The following is a 22,954-nucleotide window of genomic DNA, read 5'->3' as shown; positions in this document are numbered from 1 at the left end:
CTGATCCTGATACAGTAAATCCTGATATCACTCAAAGCTCTGAGGTTCCACAGAACAATGGAAATTCTTCTAACACTGAAGCATATGTTGAGGGGGAGTAACATGACTCAAATCCAGAGACTACTACAAGTGTTTCAACTCAAGAAACATCAATAGAAAAATTATCAAACTCATCTTCCTCAAACTCTGATGAGTCAAATACTGATAACAATGGGAACACTGATTCAGGGGGAGCATCAGAAAATAATAGCGGTACTAATCAAAAAAATAACAGAGAGTTCATGGATCAAGGGGGAGGTTCGTCTTCAAAGAGTTAACTTCCATCTGCAAGAAAATGGTCTAAGTGATCACACACACCTGATTCAATCATTGGAAACCCTGATAGTGGTGTAAGAACCAGAAAAGCCACTCAAAATGAATGTCTCCGCCATTCTTTTCTATCTCAAACTAAACCCAAAAAAGTAGAAGAAGCTCTTCAAGATTCTGACAGGGTTACATCAATGCAAGAGGAGGTTAATGAATTCAAAAGGAACAAAGTCTGGACTCTTGTGCCAAGACCAAAGAACAGATCCGTAGTAGGCAGAAAAGTGGGTGTTCAGAAACAAAACTGACGGTGAGGGCATTATCACAAGGAATAAAGCAAGACTGGTTGTAAAGGGTTACTCACAACAAGAAGACATTGATTATAATGAGACATTTGCTCCAGTTGCAAAGCTTGAGGCAATAAGAATCTTTATTTCCTATGCTGCTAACAAGAAGTTTAAGGTGTTTCAAATGGATGTGAAGAATGCATTTTTAAATGGAGAACTTGAAGAGGAAGTTTATGTTGAACAGCCTCCAGGGTTCATTGATCTAAAGTATCCAGATTATGTCTATTTACTGGATAAAGCACTCTATGGACTGAAGCAAGCTCCAAGGGTCTGGTATGAAACACTTGCTCTATTTCTGCTAGAGAGTGGTTTCACAAGAGGTACAATTGACAAAACTCTCTTTTATAAATACCATGATAAGGACTTGTATTAGTACAGATATATATTGATGATATCATTTTTGGATCTACTAATGATAACTCTGTGAGAGATTTGCAAAGCTAATGCAGTCCAGGTATCAAATAAGTATGATGGGAGAATTGAGTTACTTTCTAGGGTTACAAGTTAAACAAACTGATGAAGGGATCTTCATAAATCAATCCAAATACACCAGGAATTTACTCAAAAGTTTTAAAATGCAAGACTGCTCAACTGCATCAACTCTCATGGCCACTGCAACCAATTTAGATTTAAATATTGGTTCTTCAGTAGATATAACTAACTACAGAGGTATGATTGGATCACTCCTTTATCTGACTACTAGTAGACCTGATATCATGTATGCTACTTGTCTCCGTGCAAGGTTCCAAGCTGATCCTAGAGAACCTCATCTATTAGCTGTGAAGAGAATTTTTAAGTATCTCAAAGGCACTATAAATCTGGAATTACGGTATCCTAGAGATTTCGACTTTAAGCTAATTGGATATTCAGATGCTGATTTTGCAAGATGCAAAATAGACAGGAAAAACTGCCAATTTCTAGGTGGCGGATTGGTTTCTTGGTATAGCAAGAAACAAAAGTCAATTTCCACATTAACTGCAGAAGCAGAATATATTCCTGCAGGAAGCTGTTGTGCTCATATTCTATGGATGAAGAATCAGCTACTGGATTATGGGTTAGACTATTCTTTTATTCCTGTATATTGTGATAATTAAAGTGCTATTGCAATGACAAGAAATCCAGTGCAACATTCAATGACTAAACACATTAGCATCAGGTACTATTTCATAAGGGAACATGTGGAAGCAGGTACAGTAGAATTGGTCTTTGTTCCAACAGATCAGCAAGTAGCAGATATATTCACCAAGCCTCTCTGTGAAGCTACTTTCACAAGATTGGTGAATTAATTGGGAATGATATCAGGAAGGTTGTCAAACTCTGATAATTAAGATTGTTCGTATATTGAAGCATGGTGTCTTATTATGTGTCTGTACTTGTTAGATACTGATTATTGTGCTAAATGTTGATGCCATAATAACATGCAATTATCTTCCATGATCTTATATGAAAACTGCATGTTGAACTACTAATTGTGCGTACATGCTCTGTTATTAGTTAAACTTGTTTTGACTAATAGATTTTATCAGTAGTTAATAAATTCTGATATTGGTCAACCCAGTTTTGACTGATAAATCCTAATAGTTGTGATTGTATACTGATAATGGTCAAACTTTGATTGACTATTTTATGAAGATGTTGCTTTAGTCGGTATTGTAATTACAGGGTTGAAGTTAGCCACAGATGGGTAATTTTTCATGGTTATAGATGTTTACATGTTGAGTAAGGTTATGAAACATGTTCGTTTAATGCATAACTTTATTCTCGGGAACTGTGCATGCAGTAACACACGTTTACGTGATTACTTTTACATTCAATCGTATATTGCCACGTGTCCCATTAAACTTAATTGTGACAATTAGTGGAGAGAAGTGTTATATAAAATCAATTTTTGATTTTAGATAATAATTTACTTATTTTCATTATTCTCTCTCTGCTACTTTACCCTTCTCAAAGCCGTAAACTCTGAAACCATAAATCTTGTTCGTAAATCTTTCTTAAAAATTAACCATGACTTCACCTGCTGCTTCTAAATCATTTGATTATGGTGGTGCAAAATTTGTGACTAACAACTATTCATCTATCCTGACTAACAATAGTGTGAAAGTTGATTTTCATATTTTTCAGGACTTTCTTAGATCCAGTGAGATTGGGTTTGCTCTCACAGCTCCACCCACAATCTCTGGTGACCAGGTACTTGCTATCTGGAGGACTGGAGTATTTGATGATGGAGGAGTTAATGGATCTCCAAACTTTGTATTTGAATTTGGCAATACAGCAAGGATTGTAACTCCTCAAACTGTAAGAGATGCATTACAGTTGCCTACTCATACCTCCTACACAAGTCTGGTAGGTGATACTGAAATGAGGAGATTCTTTACTGATATTGGCTATGACAAGGATTCGAAGAACCTTGGTCAATTAAAAAGTAATGGGCTAAGGAAGGAATGGAGTTTCTTCTTTGATTGCATCACAAAGGCCTTCAATTCCAAAAAATTAATGAAAAAAACCCAAATATTTCATAGAAAAACAACGAGCCAACTCACGTTTCAATAACTCAATATTATCACAATCATCACCGGTAATAATCATATCATCAGCATATAAAGACAATAAGATACGACCAGCAATCGTAGATCGTGCAAAAATAGCAAGATCATGATTACTAGGACGAAAACCAAGTGAATAAAGTGCATTAGAAAACTTCTCAAACCAACAACGAGATGATTGAAGAAGACCATAAATAGATTTACGAAATCTGCAGACATAACCCGGTTGATGCGGAAGACCGGGAGGAGGTGTCATGTAAACTTTCTCATGAAGATCACCGTACAAGAATGCATTCTTAACATTCATCTGAATTATTTTTCACTTTCGAACAGAAGCCATTGAAATCAAAGTACGAACAGGCGTCATCTTTGCAACAGGCATAAAAGTCTCTTCATAGTCAAAGCCATACTCTTGGGAGTAACCTTTAGTAACAATTTGAGCCTTATAACGCTCAACGGATCCATTAGCTTTTTTATTAATTTTAAATACCCATTGACAACCAATTACATATTTTCCTGGCGGAAATAGGACTAAATCCCATGTATGAGTTTGATGTAAAACAGTAAATTCCTCGGTCATAGCATTCTACCATAGAGGATCATGAACAACCTTTCTATATGATACAGGCACAGACAAAGGGTGAACAGAAGTAACGAATGAAGGAAAAGATGGGGAATAAGATGAATAAGAAAAATTAGGCAGTTAAGTGGACTTACGTATGTAAAAGTAGACTGAAAAACTAGCGGAGGAGTCGAACTTTCGGTAGACGATTGAGTGGGAGGAGAATCTAAAATCTCTGGTGACGATTGATTTGTTGTAGAAGAAGGTAGAGATGTAGATGTAGAAGCTGGTGGAGATTTGGGAGTTTGAGATGTAGATGCCTCCAGAACTGAAGTATTAGAATTTATGGTGGAAGCATCCTCAATGTTTGTGTCAAAATGATCAATATGAATAAGCTCTTCTTGTGTTATATGAGCGAACTAGAAGGAACAGAGAAAAATGAAATATTCGCAAAAAAGTAAACATGTCGAGAAATATACAATTTTCCACTGACCGGGTCAAAACAACGATATCCTTTCTGGGTAACACCGTAGCCCAAAAATACACGTAAAGCATACTTAGCAGATAATTTACTACACTCAACTTAAGGTTTAAGAACAAATCAGGTACGACCAAAGACACACAATGAAGTTCAATCAAGGACTTCATCATATAATTTTTTAAAAGGTGACAAACCAGAATTTTGAGCAGTTGGAATTCGGTTAATCACATAAGTAGCAGTAAGAAGTGCTTCACCCCAAAATACACTTGGAACATCAGACGACAACAAAAATGAGCGAGTTATTTCAACAAGATGACGATGTTTTCTTTCAGCAACACCGTTCTATTGAGAAGTGTCAGTACATGTGTTTGACATATAGTCCCATGATAATTGGAATTTATATCCAGTTAGAACGCTTCGTTAAGGCTCAAATTGGTGATTTGTACTCAAGTTATTCATTTTTTGATGTGTTTTTGTAGTGTATTGCATTTCAGGGTATATTTGGAAGAAGGAATAGATTTTACATTGTTTCTATGCTAAACGGGTGTTAGGATGGAACCTCGGTCGATTGCGCACAAGAAACCAGCACGAGAAGGTCAAGAATGCAGAAAAATTCAGATTTTCCAGAAGGTCACGGCGGTCGCGCTAGTCTTGGGAGCGGCCGCGTCCATTTGACAGAAAGCGAGCGCGCCCGTGCTGGTATGCGGCGCGGCCGCGCTGGGTCGGGATTTCAAGAATCCTGATTCTATTAGAAGATTGATTTGCTGGACTCCTGATCTGTTGGGCTAGTATTTAAAGACTTTTAAAAGACATTTTTTTATATAGAAGAGCAAGGAGATAGCAATAAGAAGACCTAATAGCAGATTACAACGAAGGAGAAGAAGATCTTGTTTTTACTTGTGATTCTTTGCTTAAGTTGTAACTTTGGATGCTAGTTTTCTTATTCATTTGAACCTTACACTCTTGTTAACGTACTTTTGATTATTATTCAGTTTATAAAGATCTAGTTTTTATACCATGCTTTCCTTGGAACCCATGTTGATGATGAGTTCGGTTATGAACTAATTGTTATCGTGGGGTTCTAACGGATTTACTTATGGATTTCTATAGTTAATTTATTTCAAGATCTTGGCGTAAGGTGATTGGTTGATATCCTAGTATTGGTTGTGCTTATTCGTCTTATGTGCGTAGCTAACATATAATATAGCGTGTTAATCTATATTAAAGCGAAAGTGAATATAGAGGTTTAGAACTTGCCATGCTAGCATAGGTTCATGTACAATTTTTATGCATGATTCGTAGGTAATTTTAACCATCTTACTTGCCCAATGTAATCACGATAGATAACTTGCGCAATAAACCTTTATGTTGTAAAATTCTATAGACATATAGGGTCTCAACATAATTGGTATCTATTCAGCTTCTATCTCTTTTGTGGATGTCTGGTAGTAGGGTATTCGTACAACGAAAGTTGGCATTTACTAGTTTCATGTTATCTGATTAGTTGGCATCACCATTGCATGCTAAGGTTAAGAACAATGACTTTGAATGAAATATTTAATGAAGTTAGAATCCCATGTTTATTTTATATAGTTAAATCAACCTTTTAATCTCTTAGTTATTTGCATGTTAGTTTAATCTTAGTTATAAATATTTTAACTTGTTATTGTCTTAGCATTAAGCGACACCCATACCATTGTTGCATAGGTGCATAATCTTAAGTTAACTAAAAAGAGTTATGTGGGTACGGATCTGATTTATATCTTATACTACTTGCGAACGCATATACTTGCGTGTAATTTTAGCGCATGTTTTCGCCCTAACAAGTTTTTGGCGCCGCTGTCGGGGACTCGGTGTTAATTTTTAGTTTATGTGCTTGACATCAGTGGTCGTTAAAGTTCACTGACTCAGATTCTTTTACTTTCACAGTTTAATTATTTGTGATTTAGGTACTCGGGAGAACGTGTATGTGAACACGTTCTCAATCTCTTAAGGCAAATATTGAAGTAGTGAAAAAAGTAGTTTTTAAAGAAGCTGAGAAAGTTGAGGAAGAAGAAATCATTACAATGGGAGAACCAGCAGCACCAACGAAAGCGTTGATGGATTTTTCTCAACCAAAGATCAATAATATTCAATCTAGCATTGTCAGGCCAGCTATCGCGGCTAATAACTTTGAGATCAAGCCTGACATAATTCAGATGGTCCAGAACTCAGTTCAGTTTGGGGGTTCTCCAACATAAAATCCAAATATGCACATTAGGGATTTTATAGAGATCTGCGACACCTTCAGGTTCAATGGTGTGTCTGAGGATGCGGTGAAATTGAAACTTTTCCCATTCTCTCTGAGGGATAAGGCTAACGGCTTGGTACACTCTCTACCAGCTGGTTCTATTACTACTTTGGAAGATCTTGCTCAAAATTTTCTCACTAAATTATTCCCGATGGCAAAGACAGCTGCAATCAGGAATGCTCTTACTCAGTTTGCGCAACAATCAAGAGAATCTTTATGTGAGGCTTGGGAGCGCTACAAGGTGATGCTTAGAAAGTGTCCTCATCATGTAATGCATGACTGGATGATCATCAATTGTTTTTATAATGGTTTGGGAGCACAATCCAGACCTATACTCGATGTAGCATCAGGAGGAGCGTTATGGGCTAAGAGCTATGATGAAGCTTATGAGCTAATTGAACTAATGGCTGCTAATGAATATCAGTTTCCAACCCAGAGATTGCCACAAGGAAAGGTAGAAGGAGTTTTTGAGGTAGATACAGCTACGACTATCACTGCTCAGCTAAAGGTGATAGCTCTAAAAATCGATTCTCTGGCCAACTATGGAGTGCGCATGCGACGGAGCATTGTGCTATATCTTGTGAATCAGCTCAGTTTGTGAGCAACTTTCAGAGGCTGCAGCAGTCGGTTCCTGCCATGTACCATCCTGACAACCGGAATCACCCTAACTTCAGCTGGAGCAATAATCAGAATGCCATGCAACAACCGTACCAGCAGTTTGGAAATAAGCAATTCAATCCTTCTGATTTTCAGCAAAAGTTTACACCAAGACATCAGTTTCAGCCACAGGGGATGCAACAACAATCTCATGAAGGTGTAGGTCAATCTTCGAATGAAATATCTGAATTGAAGGAGTTGAGGCTTATGTGCAAAAGCCAAGCGGTTTCAATCAAAACTCTGGAGAACCAAATAGGGCAAATTTCCAATGCACTGTTGAGCCGACCTCAAGGAACTCTTCCAAGTGACACAGAGGCTAATCCAAGCAAGAGGGAAGTCAAAGAACAGATTAATGCAATCACCTTGAGGTCTGGAAAGGTCGCAAACCCTCAAATCCAGCAAGATGAAGATTCTGAAAACTCTTTCCAGAAAGCAGGTACATCTACACCCTTGCCAATTCCATAAAATGAGATAGTAGCTGAAAAAGTTGTGCAGAAGGATGCCGAGGTGGAACCGAAGAAGAAAGCTATTGCAAACACTACTCCTAAGAAGAATACATGGGAGAAATAAGGCTATCCGCCTCCCCCATTTCCCAAAAGGCTTCAAAAGCATAAGTTTGACAAGCAATTTGCCAAGTTTTTGGAGGTTTTCAAGAAGCTGCATATCAACATACCTTTTGTAGAAGCTCTAGAACAGATGTTGAGCTATGCTAAGTTTATGAAGAGTATTCTATCTCGGAAGCTAAAACTTGAGGAGTTAGAAACCGTTGCTCTAACAGAAGAGTGTAGTGTTGTACTGCAACAGAAACTACCTCCTAAACTTAAAGATCTAAGAAGCTTCACGATACCTTGTACCATTGCAATCTATCGTTCGACAAATGCTTGTGTGATTTGGGAGTTAGCATCAATCTGATGCCCTTGTCCGTGTTTAAGAAACTTGGTTTTCCTGATCCAAAACCGGTAAACATGTCTTTACAGCTGGCCGATTAGACCATCACTTATCCATGAGGTATTGTGGAGGATGTCTTGGTTAAGGTGGAAAAACTCATTTTCCCTGTTGATTTTGTAATTCTAGATTTTGAGGAAGATAAGAAGATTCCCATTATCTTGGAAAGACCATTCTTGGCTACAGGTCGAACTATGATCGATGTGCAAAAAGTAGAGCTTACGATGAAGGTTCAAGATCAGAAGGTCACTTTTAATATGTTCAAGGCAAAAAAGTTACCCACAGATAAAGAAGAGTGCTTTAAAGTAGAGCGGGTCGACTCTATCGTGAATTCAGAGCTTGAGCAATTGCCAAAGTCAGATACCTTAGAAAGATCCTTAATAGGGGAATCAATTATTGAAGATGAAAAAGGAGCAGAACAATTGCAGGTTTTGAATGCACCTCCGTGGAAGAGGATGTTGGATATGCCATTCGATTCTCTTGGGATAGCAGAGTTGAAAATTTCTCAAGAGCATCCGGAACCGTCTATTGAAGAAGCTCCCACACTTGAGCTCAACCCACTACCAGATCACTTGAGTTATGCATCTTAGGTGCACCCCATGATAAGGGGTTGGGATATATTTTTGAGGATGTAGAGGGTGGCCGGACGGATTCTCCCGTGCCTACAGAAGGTTTTTCTCATGTGTAGCAGGCAGTTGATAGGTTTGGTCTTGGTGATGCGCAGTATAGAAGGTTGATTCGGCGTATTGAGGCCATGCATGACATCCACCGATGTTTTGCTGAAGATTTGACACACGCTCTCGGTACTGTTTTCCGAGACACTGGTGTCGAGGTTGATTGGCCACCTGATCCTCCACCCGAAGAGGGTGATCCTCCCACTAACTAGGTATGCCTGAAATCCTTCTTATTACCTTCAATGAGGATATTGAAAATTTTAAGTTTGGGGGTGATGATGTAAGGATTAGTTTGTGTTGTGTCCATATCAAATCATATTGCAGGCTTAGTTGTATTTCATTCATATTTTTGCATGATTGTTCATATAGGACATATTTGTTTGTGTTTTTATGTGAGTTCATATAGTTGCATTGGCATTATATCATGATCCTTTAGGTTGCTTTTCCGATTAATTTATGATGTTGATTCGAGTGTGGTGATGTCGTATAGCGGAATGTTAATTCCTAACAAATTGATTTGCATGCTAGAAACAAGAAAATTTTCACTAAGTCTTATAAGTTGCTTGAGTGCGAGATCATGATCATGACTTGTTTATTTGTCGAGGTTTAATCACTTATTTATGTCTAGAATTTATGTTATTCTCTTAGTGACAAAATAATATGGATTTTTAAAATTGGAGAAAAACATTGGATAGCAATGCTAGTTGTGGCTAGGCATCAAATGGCTAGTAGCCAGCTCATATTTATATGAGTAGTCTAGGGTTGAGAGAGATGGAGCGAAACGCACTCGTTCAGAACATGAGAAAAAAATAAGAAAAAAATATATGTTATGCATAATTGATCACGAGTGGGCTCTTTAATATGCGAGTTATTAAGTTCTAGGGGACTTTGTGCCTAGTGACCTAAGGCTTTTATAGTCTGGGATCCGCTAACCTAACGCTCGCTACATGGGTATTATTGCATAAGTCTTTTGTGGACCTCGCTCATTGCACGATCAAATAAGCATGTTTGTGTTTTTATGTGTTATCAATAAAAGCATGAATCCTTATATAACTCTGATAAAATTGAAGTGTTGTCAGTCATTTTGTGTTTATCGTTTATTCTGTTTATAACCTTGTGATTGTCTTGACGAGAGGTGAGTTATGATTATTGATCTAGTTTCAAAAGTATATATGTTAAGCAATTGCACACACACACATTTCTAGCTTGTGAGTTGATTTGTGAGATTTGATTGAATTTTGTGCGAATAATTACATTCTTTGAGATGTTGCTCATTGGTTGGTTAAGTTATTCTGAGGGGATCGATTGCATTATCATTTAGTTGCATTCATGTTAGTTGCATTCATGCATTTTTGTTTTGTTCTTTGAGTCTGTTTATGCTTGAGGACAAACATCGATTCAAGTTTGTGGGTGTGATAAGTGGAATTTATATCCACTTAGAACGCTTTTTAAAGGCTCGAATTGGTGATTTGTACTCAAGTTATTTATATTTTTGATGTGTTTTTGTAGTATTTTCCATTTCAGGGTATATTTGGAAGAAGGAATAGATTTTACATTGTTTCTATGCTAAAAGAGTGTTAGGATGAAACCTCAGTCGATTGCGCACAAGAAACCAGCACGAGAAGGTCAAGAAAAAAGAAAAATTCAGATTTTCCAGAAGGTTAGGGCGGTCGCGCTAGTCTTGGGAGCGGCCGCGCTAGTCTTGGGAGCGGGCGCGTCCATTTGACAGAAAGCGAGCGCGCCCGCGCTGGTATGCGGGGCGGCCGCACTGAGTCGGGATTTCAGGAATCCTGATTCTATTATAAGATTGATTTGCTAGACTCCTGATCTGTTGGGCTAGTATTTAAAGACTTTTAAAAGACATTTTTCATATTAAAGAGCAAAGAGATAGCAGCAAGAAGACCTAATAGCACAATACAACAAAGGAAAAGAAGATCTTGTTTTTACTTGTGATTCTTTGCTTAGGTTGTAACGTTGGATGCTTGTTTTCTCATTCGTTTAAACTTTACACTCTTGTTAATGTACTTTTGATTATTATTCAGTTTATAAAGATCTATTTTTTATACCATGCTTTCATTGGAACCCATGGTGATGATGAGTTCAGTTATGAACTAATCATTATCGTGGGGTTCTAACGCATTTACTTATGGATTTCTATTGTTAATTTGTTTCAAGATCTTGGCGTATGGTGATTGATTGATATCATAGTATTGATTGTGCTTATTTGTCTTATTTACGTAGCTAACATATAAGATAGCGTGTTAAACTCTATTAAAGCGAAAGTGAATATAGAGGTTTAGAACTTTCCATGCTAGCATAGGTTCATGTATAATTGTTATGCATGATTCGTAGGTAATTTTAACCATCTTACTTGCCCTATATAATCATGATAGATAACTTGCGCATTAAACCTTTATGTTGTCAAATTCTAAAGACATATTGGGTCTCAACATAATTGGTGTCTATTCAGCTTCTATCTCTTTGTGGATGTCTAGTAGTAGGGTATTCGTACAACGAAAGTTGACGTTTACTAGTTTCGTGTTATCTGATTAGTTGTCATCACCATTGCATGCTAAGGTTAAGAAAAATGACTTTTAATGAAATATTTAATGAAGTCAGAATCCCATGTTTGTCTCATATTGTAATAACTCAAATATTTGAGACTTTATAAAAACGTTTAATGAATAGTAACCCTGACAGACGGGGAAAGGTTTTTAGCCCACACTATGTTGTGTATGAGAAAATGAGTTTCGGAGTTGATATTATGATTATACGTACCAAATGAGTGTATGTAAATGCTATTAGTTTTCGAAGAAAACAAACTTTGAAAAACGACCATATTTACGAATCATCGAGGATTAAGGTAATCACAATATAATTATGAATTTAAAACCCTACGGATTTATATCCAAGTATTATAATTCAAAACATAAGGAATAAATACGAAAGGAATTACGTTGCGAACCATTTATGAGAAAGTATTACGAAAATGTTTAAGCGATCGAGCGAACGCGTAAACGATTAAATAAACGTAACGCACTAACTAAAAATGGTATAAAAGTAACCATGGTTACTTTATCAAAAAGTAAGCTGAGGCATAGGATGATAAACCAAGGGCTAGCAAATAGTAAGCTAAAGAGCTAAAGCAAGTAGCTTAGCTTGTAAACTACAAAGGCTAGCTAGTTTTGTCTCAAGATTTGGCAACCAAGATCAAATCCTAGGATATATAATAAGGAATAACAATCAAGTACAAGCTATCACAAACATTATTGCAAGAAGCAACCAAGAAGTAACAAAATTTTCTCTCCCCATTTCTTCTTCTTCTTCATTCGGCTTTTTCAAAGAAAAACCAAGAAACCAATTTCAAATCTCCAAGCTCTAGACATGGATAAATCCTCCCATTAATTCTCAAGCTTCATACCACCTAAACTAAGGTAAGATAAATCTTTGAGCTCTTTTTATCAAGGTTTGATGGGTGAAATAAAATCAAGAAAGATGATAGTGAATTGTATGAATAGTAACTTTTGTTTGTTTCTTGATTTTAATGGTTGTTTTAGGTTCCAAAAACCATACTAATCTCTCCCAAGAATTCACCATCATTAAGAACACATCTCAAGCTCTCAAGAAAGATATAAATCTTTGACCCAGCCTTATTTAAGATTTAAGTTCAAGATCCTTTTAGAATATAGTTGTAAACCTAGTTTTGGTGGAAGTATTATTGTAATCTTGATGTTTAGCTAAGTAGATTTAAGGTTTATTGTTGTTGCCTCAAGAACATGATGTTCTTGGGAGGATTTAATGTGGTGATGATGATATGTTGATTTTTGGTGGTAGTATAATGATTTAAGGCATAAACGAAACTCCGATCGTAACTGTAATCTCACTAAAATGAACAAAACATAACTTTAAGTTTCTGCAGAAAGTCCCAAAGATATAAACTGTAGTTTCCTGAAAGATAATCCTTGATTATTATAGAAAATGTTATAAGGATCGTCTAGGCACTTGAATCGCTGGATTCCGATTTACGGATCAAAAGTTATGGCCGTTTTACTAAAAGTGATTTACGTGACAAAAACTGCTACGAATTACGAATTTTGAAAATAGAAAGGACAGACTTAAAAATGTTCATAAATCATGAAATTTTTACAGAGAGTAATAAATTGAGTTTCCTAACTTTCATAAAAATTTCAAGTAAAAATAATGATTTTTCAATTTTATAAAAATATCATAGTCGAGACCGCGCGATTAGAAAACCGTAGATTCCATAAGCGGAGCCGATGACAAAAATGAAAACGGACATAAGATACTTTGAAAAAGGAAGCGACCATAACAAGAACAAGGACTTAAAGGAATAATAAGGGTAATATAAGTTGAGAGGGTGCATAATGAGTAGCGCATAAGTGCGAGTCGTCGTAAATTAGAACGGGACCTAATGAAACAAATTGTGTTTATGATTATAGATTTCCGAGCGGAACCTGGAGCAACCTCCACCTCAAGATACCCATGAAAGTTTACGAACCCAACTCCATTTACTGTTATGTTGTGAAATGATTGTTTAATTATCATTGCATAGATACCATGCTTTCCATGATAAATAGTAATTGAATTTTCGCATAATATAGCGATGTTGTACGATAAGTATATATCGTGAAATATTTAATTCCGCTATAAGCGTGACGTATTATTATAAGACCGGGAGTCGATCGGGATTTCAAAATAAAAACCCGGGAATCATTCTGATGATATTACGGGACGATTAAAAGTCCATAGTAGTTGCGTATTAAGGGACCCAACGTCCACTTACGAAATATTAAACACCTCGAACTTTTATTAAAACGATTTCCAAATATCGTATTCCCTCAATTATATTTTATCGTTCGAGTAATAAATATTATATACCTACTCATTTATTATGGGAGAAGCATATTCTAACGATTATTTATTTCAAAACCGATTAAACATTAAAGGTTATTAAATTACGTAAACATAAATTAGTTGAGGAATATTATTTTAAATATTCTTTTAAAAGTAAACTCCTTCGAGGTTTAATTACTTATCGATTATTATTTAATTAATTATTATTTATTAAATGGTTTATATATGATTTAAAAGTCATAGAACCTGATTTAAAATACTTTCTGATTTTTGGAAAATCATTCGAATAATTTTAGATCGTCGAAGAATATTATCTCGACTTATTTTAAATATTTTGCATATAATTTCAAAAGAAACTCCCTCCTTATATAATTATCTGTTGACAACGGTCAACTCACATCCTTAGTACTTCCTCCGAAAACTTTCGGAAGTACATATATATATGAGGTAAAACTGTGCCTATCAACAAGCAAAATGCTTGAGCGAACTTCGATGTGGTTCGAGTTCTCGAGATATGATAGAATACTTTTAAAAAGGACAAGGGAAGGGTAGACTCTGGTACTATGTGTGCTAGATGGACTACCAAAGGTACCGCAAGCGAAGGTACTCTGTGTACTCAGGAACTTGTGAAGTATGTGTATCCCCAAAAATGGGACACGTAGCCCGAATGCGGCAAAGGCGATAACCGGGATACGAAGGTGTCGTCCTTCTACTAGTAGAAAAAGTTACTATTATCGTAGTACGACTGATCATCGTATGCGGTGGCTCCAACGAATGTCCTATTCTTCCAATTGGAATTGTGATGCAATACCGTAACCCAAGCCTAGGTGTTGGGTTTACTATTAAGGTATTCGCAGGATAATAAAATCCACTAATGGATTGTTTTCATAAGAAGGTGTGTATCACCTAGGAAAACTATTTTTTTGAATAAAACATAATTATCATATATGATGTTTTACGTGAGTTTATCATACAGTCATTTTCATACTGTACATTATTATGCTGGGCATTATAGCTCACACTTGTTTTCTTAAATTGACACAACACAACAGTAAATCAAGATGCCTACCATGAGACTCACAGCCAGGTAATGGGTAGGAAATGGCCAGCTGTTCCGTAGGTTGTTTGGTGCGGTACCACAGGTAGTCCGAATATGCTGGATTGGTTTTCAGTTGTTTTTAGTTCGACTTATTTATAAGTATGACTTATGTAAGGTAATAAATAAGAAATATATATTTGGCCGACGGACTAGCCTTACTTAAAGGTTATTCCCCGGTAAGACTTAATTACTTTTGGGTTGTAATAATTATCACTTTGTGGGTTGATTTACTCTAGTAATGAATGGTTCGTTTCCAAGACAATAACCTGTAAGTGTGTGTGTGTGTGAAAAGTGTGGGGTCATAAAGTGTGAGTATTTATATATTGTGATGCGAAGTATGTGGTTTATAGTGATAGAGATGGCGTGGCCTCCGAGATCCCTGACCCCGGATTTTAGGGCGCCACACATGTAGTTAAATTAACCTTTTAATCTCTTAGTTATTTGTATGTTAGTTTAATCTTATTTATAAACATATCAACTTGTTATTGTCTTAGCATTGAGCGATAGCCATACCTGTAATATATAAGTGATGATGTCAAAGATTACTGAAGATAACAATATCATTAGTGGCCCTGGTTAAAGTGTAAAGCATAGCCAAATGGACATCTGATCTAGGTAGAATAATGAACTATTACTTTTTATAATATGTTAAGCTTGGGGTTAGTCTTGTTAACAGGAATGAATGTGTGTTAAGCAATCTTCTCACAAATTGGGGGAGATTATTGTAAAAGACATGCATGTACTTTAACAAGACTAAGACATTTTGTCAACCCTAAGTAAGTTATAATGTTATCTTAATTTGTATTTTGTACTTGTAACATTTAAAGTCTTTAAAATGTCAAAAGAGCAGATTGGAGACTTTTTCCTGAAACTGTATCAAGCCTAAGGATTCTATCTGGAAGAAGATCAAGAAGATCATGCCTCAGAAAAATTTTGAAGAAGCTTGGAGTTGAATAAATTTGTTTGGATAAAAATACACTAAGTCAGGATCTCTACAAGTCACATATTTAGTTTTATAGAGAAGTCATTCGAGAACTCCAAATGACTTATCGAGAAGTCAGGAAAGCTACAATAGAACTCGGAGAGATATCGACAAGTCAAGAAGACATGAAGGTTGGAGATATCGACAAGTCATTTCTTCACTAGAGAACTCAGAGTTATCGATAAGTCTACATTCATTAGAGAACTCTGAGTTATCGATAAGTCTAAGTCTACTAGAAGACTCCGAGATATCGATAAGTCAAAATTCACTAAAGAACTCTAAGTTATCGATAAGAAAAAGTGAAGACATGATGCTGAGAGATTTCAACAAACTAAAGTTTCATTCGAGAACTCAGAGACCTCTATAAATCAAATTTACTAGAGCATTAGAGATCTCGATAAGTCATTATACTTATCGAGATGTCAAGATCTCTATGTGCCTAAACTGGAAATCTCGAGTAAAATTCTCAAAGTACAGAATCACAAACTAGTTCAATATTCAAGATAAACAATCAACAAACAATCCAACCAGCTGGATTGACAAGTCTACAAAAAATCAACTTGTAGAATGTGCAAGATCAATGGTAAAGATTAACTGACAAAGGAAGATCAAAGTGAACACGGGATGCTAAAGATATGCTAAGCAAGAAATGGAAGATCTACTTTTCTATAAATAGAAATGACAAGTGACAATTTAGAAAAACTAATAGCATGTCTTATTATACACTATGTAAACCAGCAATTAACTAAGTTATAAAGTTAACACTGGTCCTTTAGTTAGTTGTAACAATTTAGATCAAATTTCTTGTAACACTCTCAAGGAGAAGCTAAGCTCTTTATCAACAAATAGCCTAGAAATTTTGTAGCAAAACAGTCTTAAGTTTAATTTAAAATTAAGTGAGTTTTGAAGATGTGTTCTTTATTTTCTGCAAGCTTAAATTCTTCATGAACACATTTCACTGCAAGATTTAATTTACTTTGTTCAACCATAAACATTCAAGAAAAGCACAAAAACAGTAAAACACTTTCACCCCCCCCACTGTGTGTTATTCATTTCCTAACAAGTGGTATCAGGGCAAAATATGAAAGTAAACAGATTCAAGATCTTGGAAGAATGAATACACAGAAAATCAGCAGCATCAAAATTCCTACCTTAGACAAAGCTAACTACACTCTTTGGAAAAAAAAATGATGTTGTTTATCAGGATGGCCAATCCACTCTACATTCAGATCCTCAAGAATAGACCCTTCATTCCTATGGTTAAAGTTGAGGAATCTATAGATAGAGACATGGTTATCCCAGCTCATTTTGCTCCAAAAGACTCTTCTAAGTATGCTGACCCTGAAAAGGAGAAAGTCTCCCTGGATAGTAGCTTGCAATTAATATTGATTAAGTCACTTGACAGTGTGATATACAACAACATTGTCAACTGTGACACTACCAAGAAAATATGGGAAAAGATTGAGATACTCTATGAGGGAACTGAGGAAGTTAGGTCAAACCAAAGAAGAATACTGATTTCACAGTATGAGGGTTTTATGGCAAAGCCAAAGGAAAGCATTACTGATGTGTTTGAAAGATTCAATAAGCTGATAAATGACTTACAGGTTCATGACAAATACTATGAATCTGAAGAAGTGAACCTAAAGTCCTTGTTTACTCTCCCTGAACATTTGGAACAGAAAATCTCAACAATCAGGGAAGGGAGAGACTTGAGCAGAATAACTCTGGAAGTTCTATATGGAATTCTCAAAACATATGAACTAAAGATGATTCAAAGGAAATCATTGAGATCTGATCAAGGACATGTTGTGGATGGCTCAAGTGCTTTAATTGTAAATGAAAGTCCAACATCCAATGATGAACCAAGATCTTAAACTCTAGTTGATTTAACATGTGAGCAAAAAACAAATGATTCACAGGAGCAACTCATTCTGGAATTGGAAAAAGATGAGTTATGTACTCTTGAAGAACTGGATGAGCTAGATCAGTCAATGGCCTATTTGGCTAGAAAATTCTCTAACATTAGAGTAAAGAAGCCAAGATACTTCAAGAGTAAAGGGTAGTCTTTCAATAAAGACAGCAGCTGGAAGAAAAAACGGAAGTACAATTCTGATAGCAAGAATGGCTACAAAATTGGATCTGTTGACAGATCTAAGATAAGATGCTTCAATTATGATGAACCAGGCCACTTTGCTACAGAATGCAGGATACCCAATAAGGCAAGAAAGATAAAGCTTATTTTGAACTTGAAGCAAAGTATGAAGCTTTTCTGAAGAAACAGCAAAGCAAAGCTTATATTGCATAAGGTAAAAGTTGGGATGACTCTGAAAATGATGAATATGAAGAACTTGGTAACTATGCATTCATGGCCTTGGAGCAAGGAGAATCATCTTCATCTAAATCACAGGTACCAACTCTTACCACCACTGATTTAAATGTGAATCAATATAAGGAAACTGTTAAAAAAATGAGCACATAAATGTTTCACATTCATACAAGCATGGTGGCTGCAAATGAAGAAGTGAGCAGATTGACAAAAATGAATGAGAAGCTTGAGAATGAAGAACAAGGAACTAAATTGTTGATAGTGGAGCTTGAAGCCCTGAAACAAGAAAATGGTTATCTGAAGAACAAGCTCAAGTGTGCAAATGAGATTGAGGTTGTGCTAAGGGAAAAACTGGAAAAAAATGAAGTAAAGTTGAAGTCTTTCAAGAATGTATCTGAATTGGTTGGTTAGTACCATGAGAAAAACAAACCATGTGCAAACATTGCTATTGGTCTTGATTATGATGCCTTGAACAACAAAAAGAAAAACATAAGGGACAAAGGGAAAGCAACAGAGAATGAAAATGTTCCAGCAATATTGAAAAAGGTTGGGTCACCTGTGTTCAAGGCTTGTGAAGTAGACTTCAGTGAAGAAGAATTGATTATCAAGCAAGAAATTGCAGATGAGGAAAATGAAAAGAAAAATGTAAACTCAACTCAATCTTCTAATTCTGAAGAAAATCTCATGGACAATCAAAGCACCAAGACTCTTATCAAAGAAATAAAGATTGAAGATGTAAGAAAGAAGAAGAAAGATAGATATGGGAAAATAGCGATAAACAAAAGCAATAATTTTGCTTATGTTGCAAATGTTCCTAGAAAGAAGTGTAAAAAATGTGGCTCTGCAAATCATCTAACTCATTTTTGTAAAAAAATTGTTAGTAAGCCAACTGAAGGAACTTGCAAATACAATGAAGCATATTCAAATGATCCATACTCATTCTGTGACAAGTTTGACTATATTCCTTTTAACTTGAAAGTGATGAAGAGTTGCCACAAACTGAGAGTAGACCTTAAAGAAATAAAAATTGGGTCTACATCAGATAGGGAAAATGCACAACAATCTTTGAAATCTATTTTATCTTAAACAACTCACTCTACTTCTACTAGATCAGTTAATAAGAAGAAAGTACCCAACACTGCTTGGGTCACTAAACACACCTGAATCTCATTATGTGCAGGGCAAAGTGAAGAAAGTCATATGGATTATTGACAATGGATGCTCCAGACATATGACAGGTGATAAGGCCCTGCTATCACAGTTTGAGGAGAAAGCTGGCCCATTGGTGACCTTTGGAGACAACAACAAAGGATTCACAATGGGATATGGCAAGATTGTTTCTGAAAATGTTGTCATTGATGATGTAGCACTAGTAGCTGGTCTTAAAGTAAATCTTCTCAGTGTTAGCCAATTTGCAGACAAAGGCTTTGAAGTTTTATTCAACAAAGAAAAATGCACTTCTATCAGCAAGAAAACTGGTGAAGTTGCTCTGAAATGAGCAAGGAAAGGAAGCTTGTTTGTTACAGACTTGGACTCAACAAATCAGGATGGTATTTGCTGCTTCTACACCAAGGCATCAGAAGAACAAAGCAAGCTATGGCATAAGAAGCCGTCTCACTTGAATTTTAAGGCAATTAACACCTTAGTCAAAAAGGAGTTAGTAAGAGACATGCCCAAACTGGAATTTGCTCAATTTAAAGTTTGTGAAGCTTGTCAGAAAGGAAAAATGAAAAGATCTAGTCACAAGTCAAAAACTGTGAATTCTATAAGTGCACCATTGCAACTTATTCACTTGGACTTATTTGGGCCGGTGAATGTCTTATCAATTTCAAGGAACAAATATGCACTTGTGATGGTGGATGATTTCTCAAGATACACTTGGGTAGAGTTCATGTACTCTAAAGATGAAACTTCACACATCATAATTGAGCATATAAGGAAGATAGAAAAATAGGCTGAAGATTACAATTATGTGAAAAGATTGAGAAGTGACAATGGAACAGAATTCAGAAATGCTACATTGAGTGATTTCTGCAAAGGCAAACACATTGTTCAAGAATTCTTAGCTGCCAGAACATCTCAACAAAATGGAGTAGTTGAGAGAAAGAACAGAATATTTGTTGAAGCTGCCAGGACAATGCTGCAAGATACCAAATTGCCAACAAGTTTCTGGGAATAACACTTCATATTATACTCAGAACAGATATCTCATTAACAAGGCACATGGCAAGTCACCTTACTCAATCATGTCTAAAAGAAAGCCTACTGTAAAGCATCTTCATGTATTTGGAAGCAAGTATTACATTTTGAAAGACAACTCTGAATATGTGGGAAAATTTGACTCAAAAGGTTTTTGAAGCAATTTTTCTGGGATATTCACTGGAAAGAATAGCCTACAAAGTTTATGTGATTGATCAAAAGAAGATTATGGAGAGCACAAATGTGACCTTTGATGATGACAAGTGTCAAGGCTTGAAATGCCTTGATGATAATGAAGTTGAAGCCCCGGTATTTGAAAACCTCAACATTGATAGTGATTCTGATGGGGAAGATGAAGTTGATGCACAACAGACATTAAATGAAGAGACTACTCAATAGGAAAATCATGAAAATGGAAAATCATCTCAAACACCTGAATTTGATAGCACAAACTCAGGGGGAGAAAGAGAAGAAGGATCCAACAGTCATACCAACAATGAAGAAAATAATGAAGGCACAAGTCAACAAACTTATACAATGAAGTGGGATAGAAGTCACACTAGAGAAGCAATTATTGGTGATCCTACTACTAGTGTGAGGACTAGAAGTGCAACTGCTAATGAGTGCCTACATGTATATTTTCTATCTCAAGTAGAACCTAAGAAAATTGATGAAGCTCTCCTGGATCCTGACTGGATATCTGCTATGCAGGAAGAGCTGAATCAGTTTGAAAGAAGCAAAGTTTGGAAATTAGTTCCTGCACCAAAGAATAGAAGCATTATTGGAAAAAATGGGTGTTCAGTAAAAGATGGATGAAAATGGTGTAGTTACCAGGAACAAAGCAAGGTTGGTTGCAAAAGGCTACTCACAAGAAGAAAGAATTGATTATGATGAAACTTTTGATCCAGTTGCAAGACTTAAAGCAATAAGAATTTTCCTAGCATTTGCTGCACATTTGAATTTTAAAGTGTATCAAATGGATGTCAAGAGTGCCTTTCTGAATGGTGAGCTAGAAGAAGAAGTTTATGTGCAACAGCCACCTGGCTTTGAAGATCCAGAATTTCCAAATTTTGTGTACAAGTTACTCAAAGCTCTATATGGACTAAAACAGGCACCTAGAGTTTGGTATGACACACTGTCAGATTTCCTACTAAAGCATGGTTTTACTAGAGGTACCATAGATAAGACTCTCTTCTTCAAGAAATATGGTGATGATATGATCCTAGTTCAGATTTATGTGGATGATATCATCTTTGGCTCTACTAATGAAAAGCTTTGCTAAAGATTCTCCAAGCTTATGCAAAGTGAATATGAAATGAGTATGATGGGGGAACTAAGTTACTTTCTTGGACTTCAAGTCAGTCAAAGAAGTGATGGTATCTTCATCTAGGGGTGGCAATTTCGGGTTTTGAGTCGGGTTCGTGTCGGGTTGGATGTACCTGATTTTTTTTAGTTTGACCCGAACCCGACCCGACCTGAAACGGTTCAAAAATTGTGACACGAACCCGACCTGGTAGGTACCTGAGTAATCCGAAATTGACCTCTTTGACCCGAAATAACCCAAAATTTAGAATAAATTAAAAAAATTAAAATTAAAAAATTAATTTACATCATTACAAAACTAAAATGTTATGCCAAATTAATATAAAAAATAAAAATATAATAAAAAACAATATTACAAATGATTTATAAAATATAACCTACCATTTATATATATATAATATATATATATATTAATTATTTAAATAAACAGGCCGGGTTCGGGTATTTCGGGTCAACCCGAAAATGACCCGATTTTTTCGGGTAAATTTTTACCCAACTCGAACCCGACCTGAAAGTCAAAATCCTCTACCCTAATTCGTACTTTTACGGGTTGGGTTCGTGTCGGGTTTCGGGTCGTGTCTGATTTTGCCACCCTTATCTTCATCAGCCAAACTAAGTATGTCAAGGATCTATTAAAGAAGTTTGGTATGGTTGATTGTTCGCTGCATCTACACCTATGTCTACTGCAAAAAAGTTGGATGAAGATAAAAAGGGAAAAAGTGTAGATATCTCAAGCTATAGAAGGATGATTGGATCACTGCTTTACATAACAGCAAGTAGACCAGACATCATATTTGCAACATGTCTATGTGCAAGATTTCAAGCCAATCCAAAAGAATCACATTTGGTGGCTGTAAAGAGGATGTTCAGATACTTGAAGGGGACTCCAAACTTGGGATTATGGTATCCTAAGGGAACTGATTTTGAAGCTGTTGGTTACACATATGTAGATTTTGCTGGATGCAGGATTGACAGAAAGAGTACAAGTGGAAGCTGTCAATTTCTTAGACAAAGACTTGTATCTTGGTATAGCAAGAAACAACAATCTGTATCAACTTCTACAGATGAAGCTGAATACATAGTTGCAGGAAGTTGTTGTGCTCAAGTGCTTTGAATTAGAAATCAGCTAATCGATTATGGTCTAGTGTTACACAAAATTCCTATTATGTGTGATAATACTAGGTTATATCTATAGTAGCTAATCCAGTTAATCATTCTAGGACAAAACACATTGATGTAAGGTTCCATTTTATGAGAGAACATGCTACAAATGGTAACATTGAGCTCATTTTTGTCCCAATAGAAAAACAATTAGCTGACATTTTTACTAAACCTTGGGATG

At 36.0% G+C, this 22,954-nt stretch overlaps 1 non-coding gene across 1 annotated transcript; it reads right to left on the bottom strand.

Moving 5' to 3' along the window:
• Window positions 1-6,695: 6,695 nt before the first annotated feature.
• Window positions 6,696-6,802, bottom strand: LOC141688456 (small nucleolar RNA R71). Its single transcript, XR_012561898.1, has one exon. It is a non-coding gene; the product is annotated as a small nucleolar RNA R71 (small nucleolar RNA).
• Between the last annotated feature and the right edge of the window lie 16,152 nt (window positions 6,803-22,954).

The sequence above is a fragment of the Apium graveolens genome, chromosome 9 (genome assembly GCF_009905375.1).
Source record: "Apium graveolens cultivar Ventura chromosome 9, ASM990537v1, whole genome shotgun sequence".
NCBI classification, from domain to species: domain Eukaryota; kingdom Viridiplantae; phylum Streptophyta; class Magnoliopsida; order Apiales; family Apiaceae; genus Apium; species Apium graveolens.
Note: the sequence above shows the minus strand (reverse complement) of the source record. Positions and strands in the feature narration are given on the sequence as shown.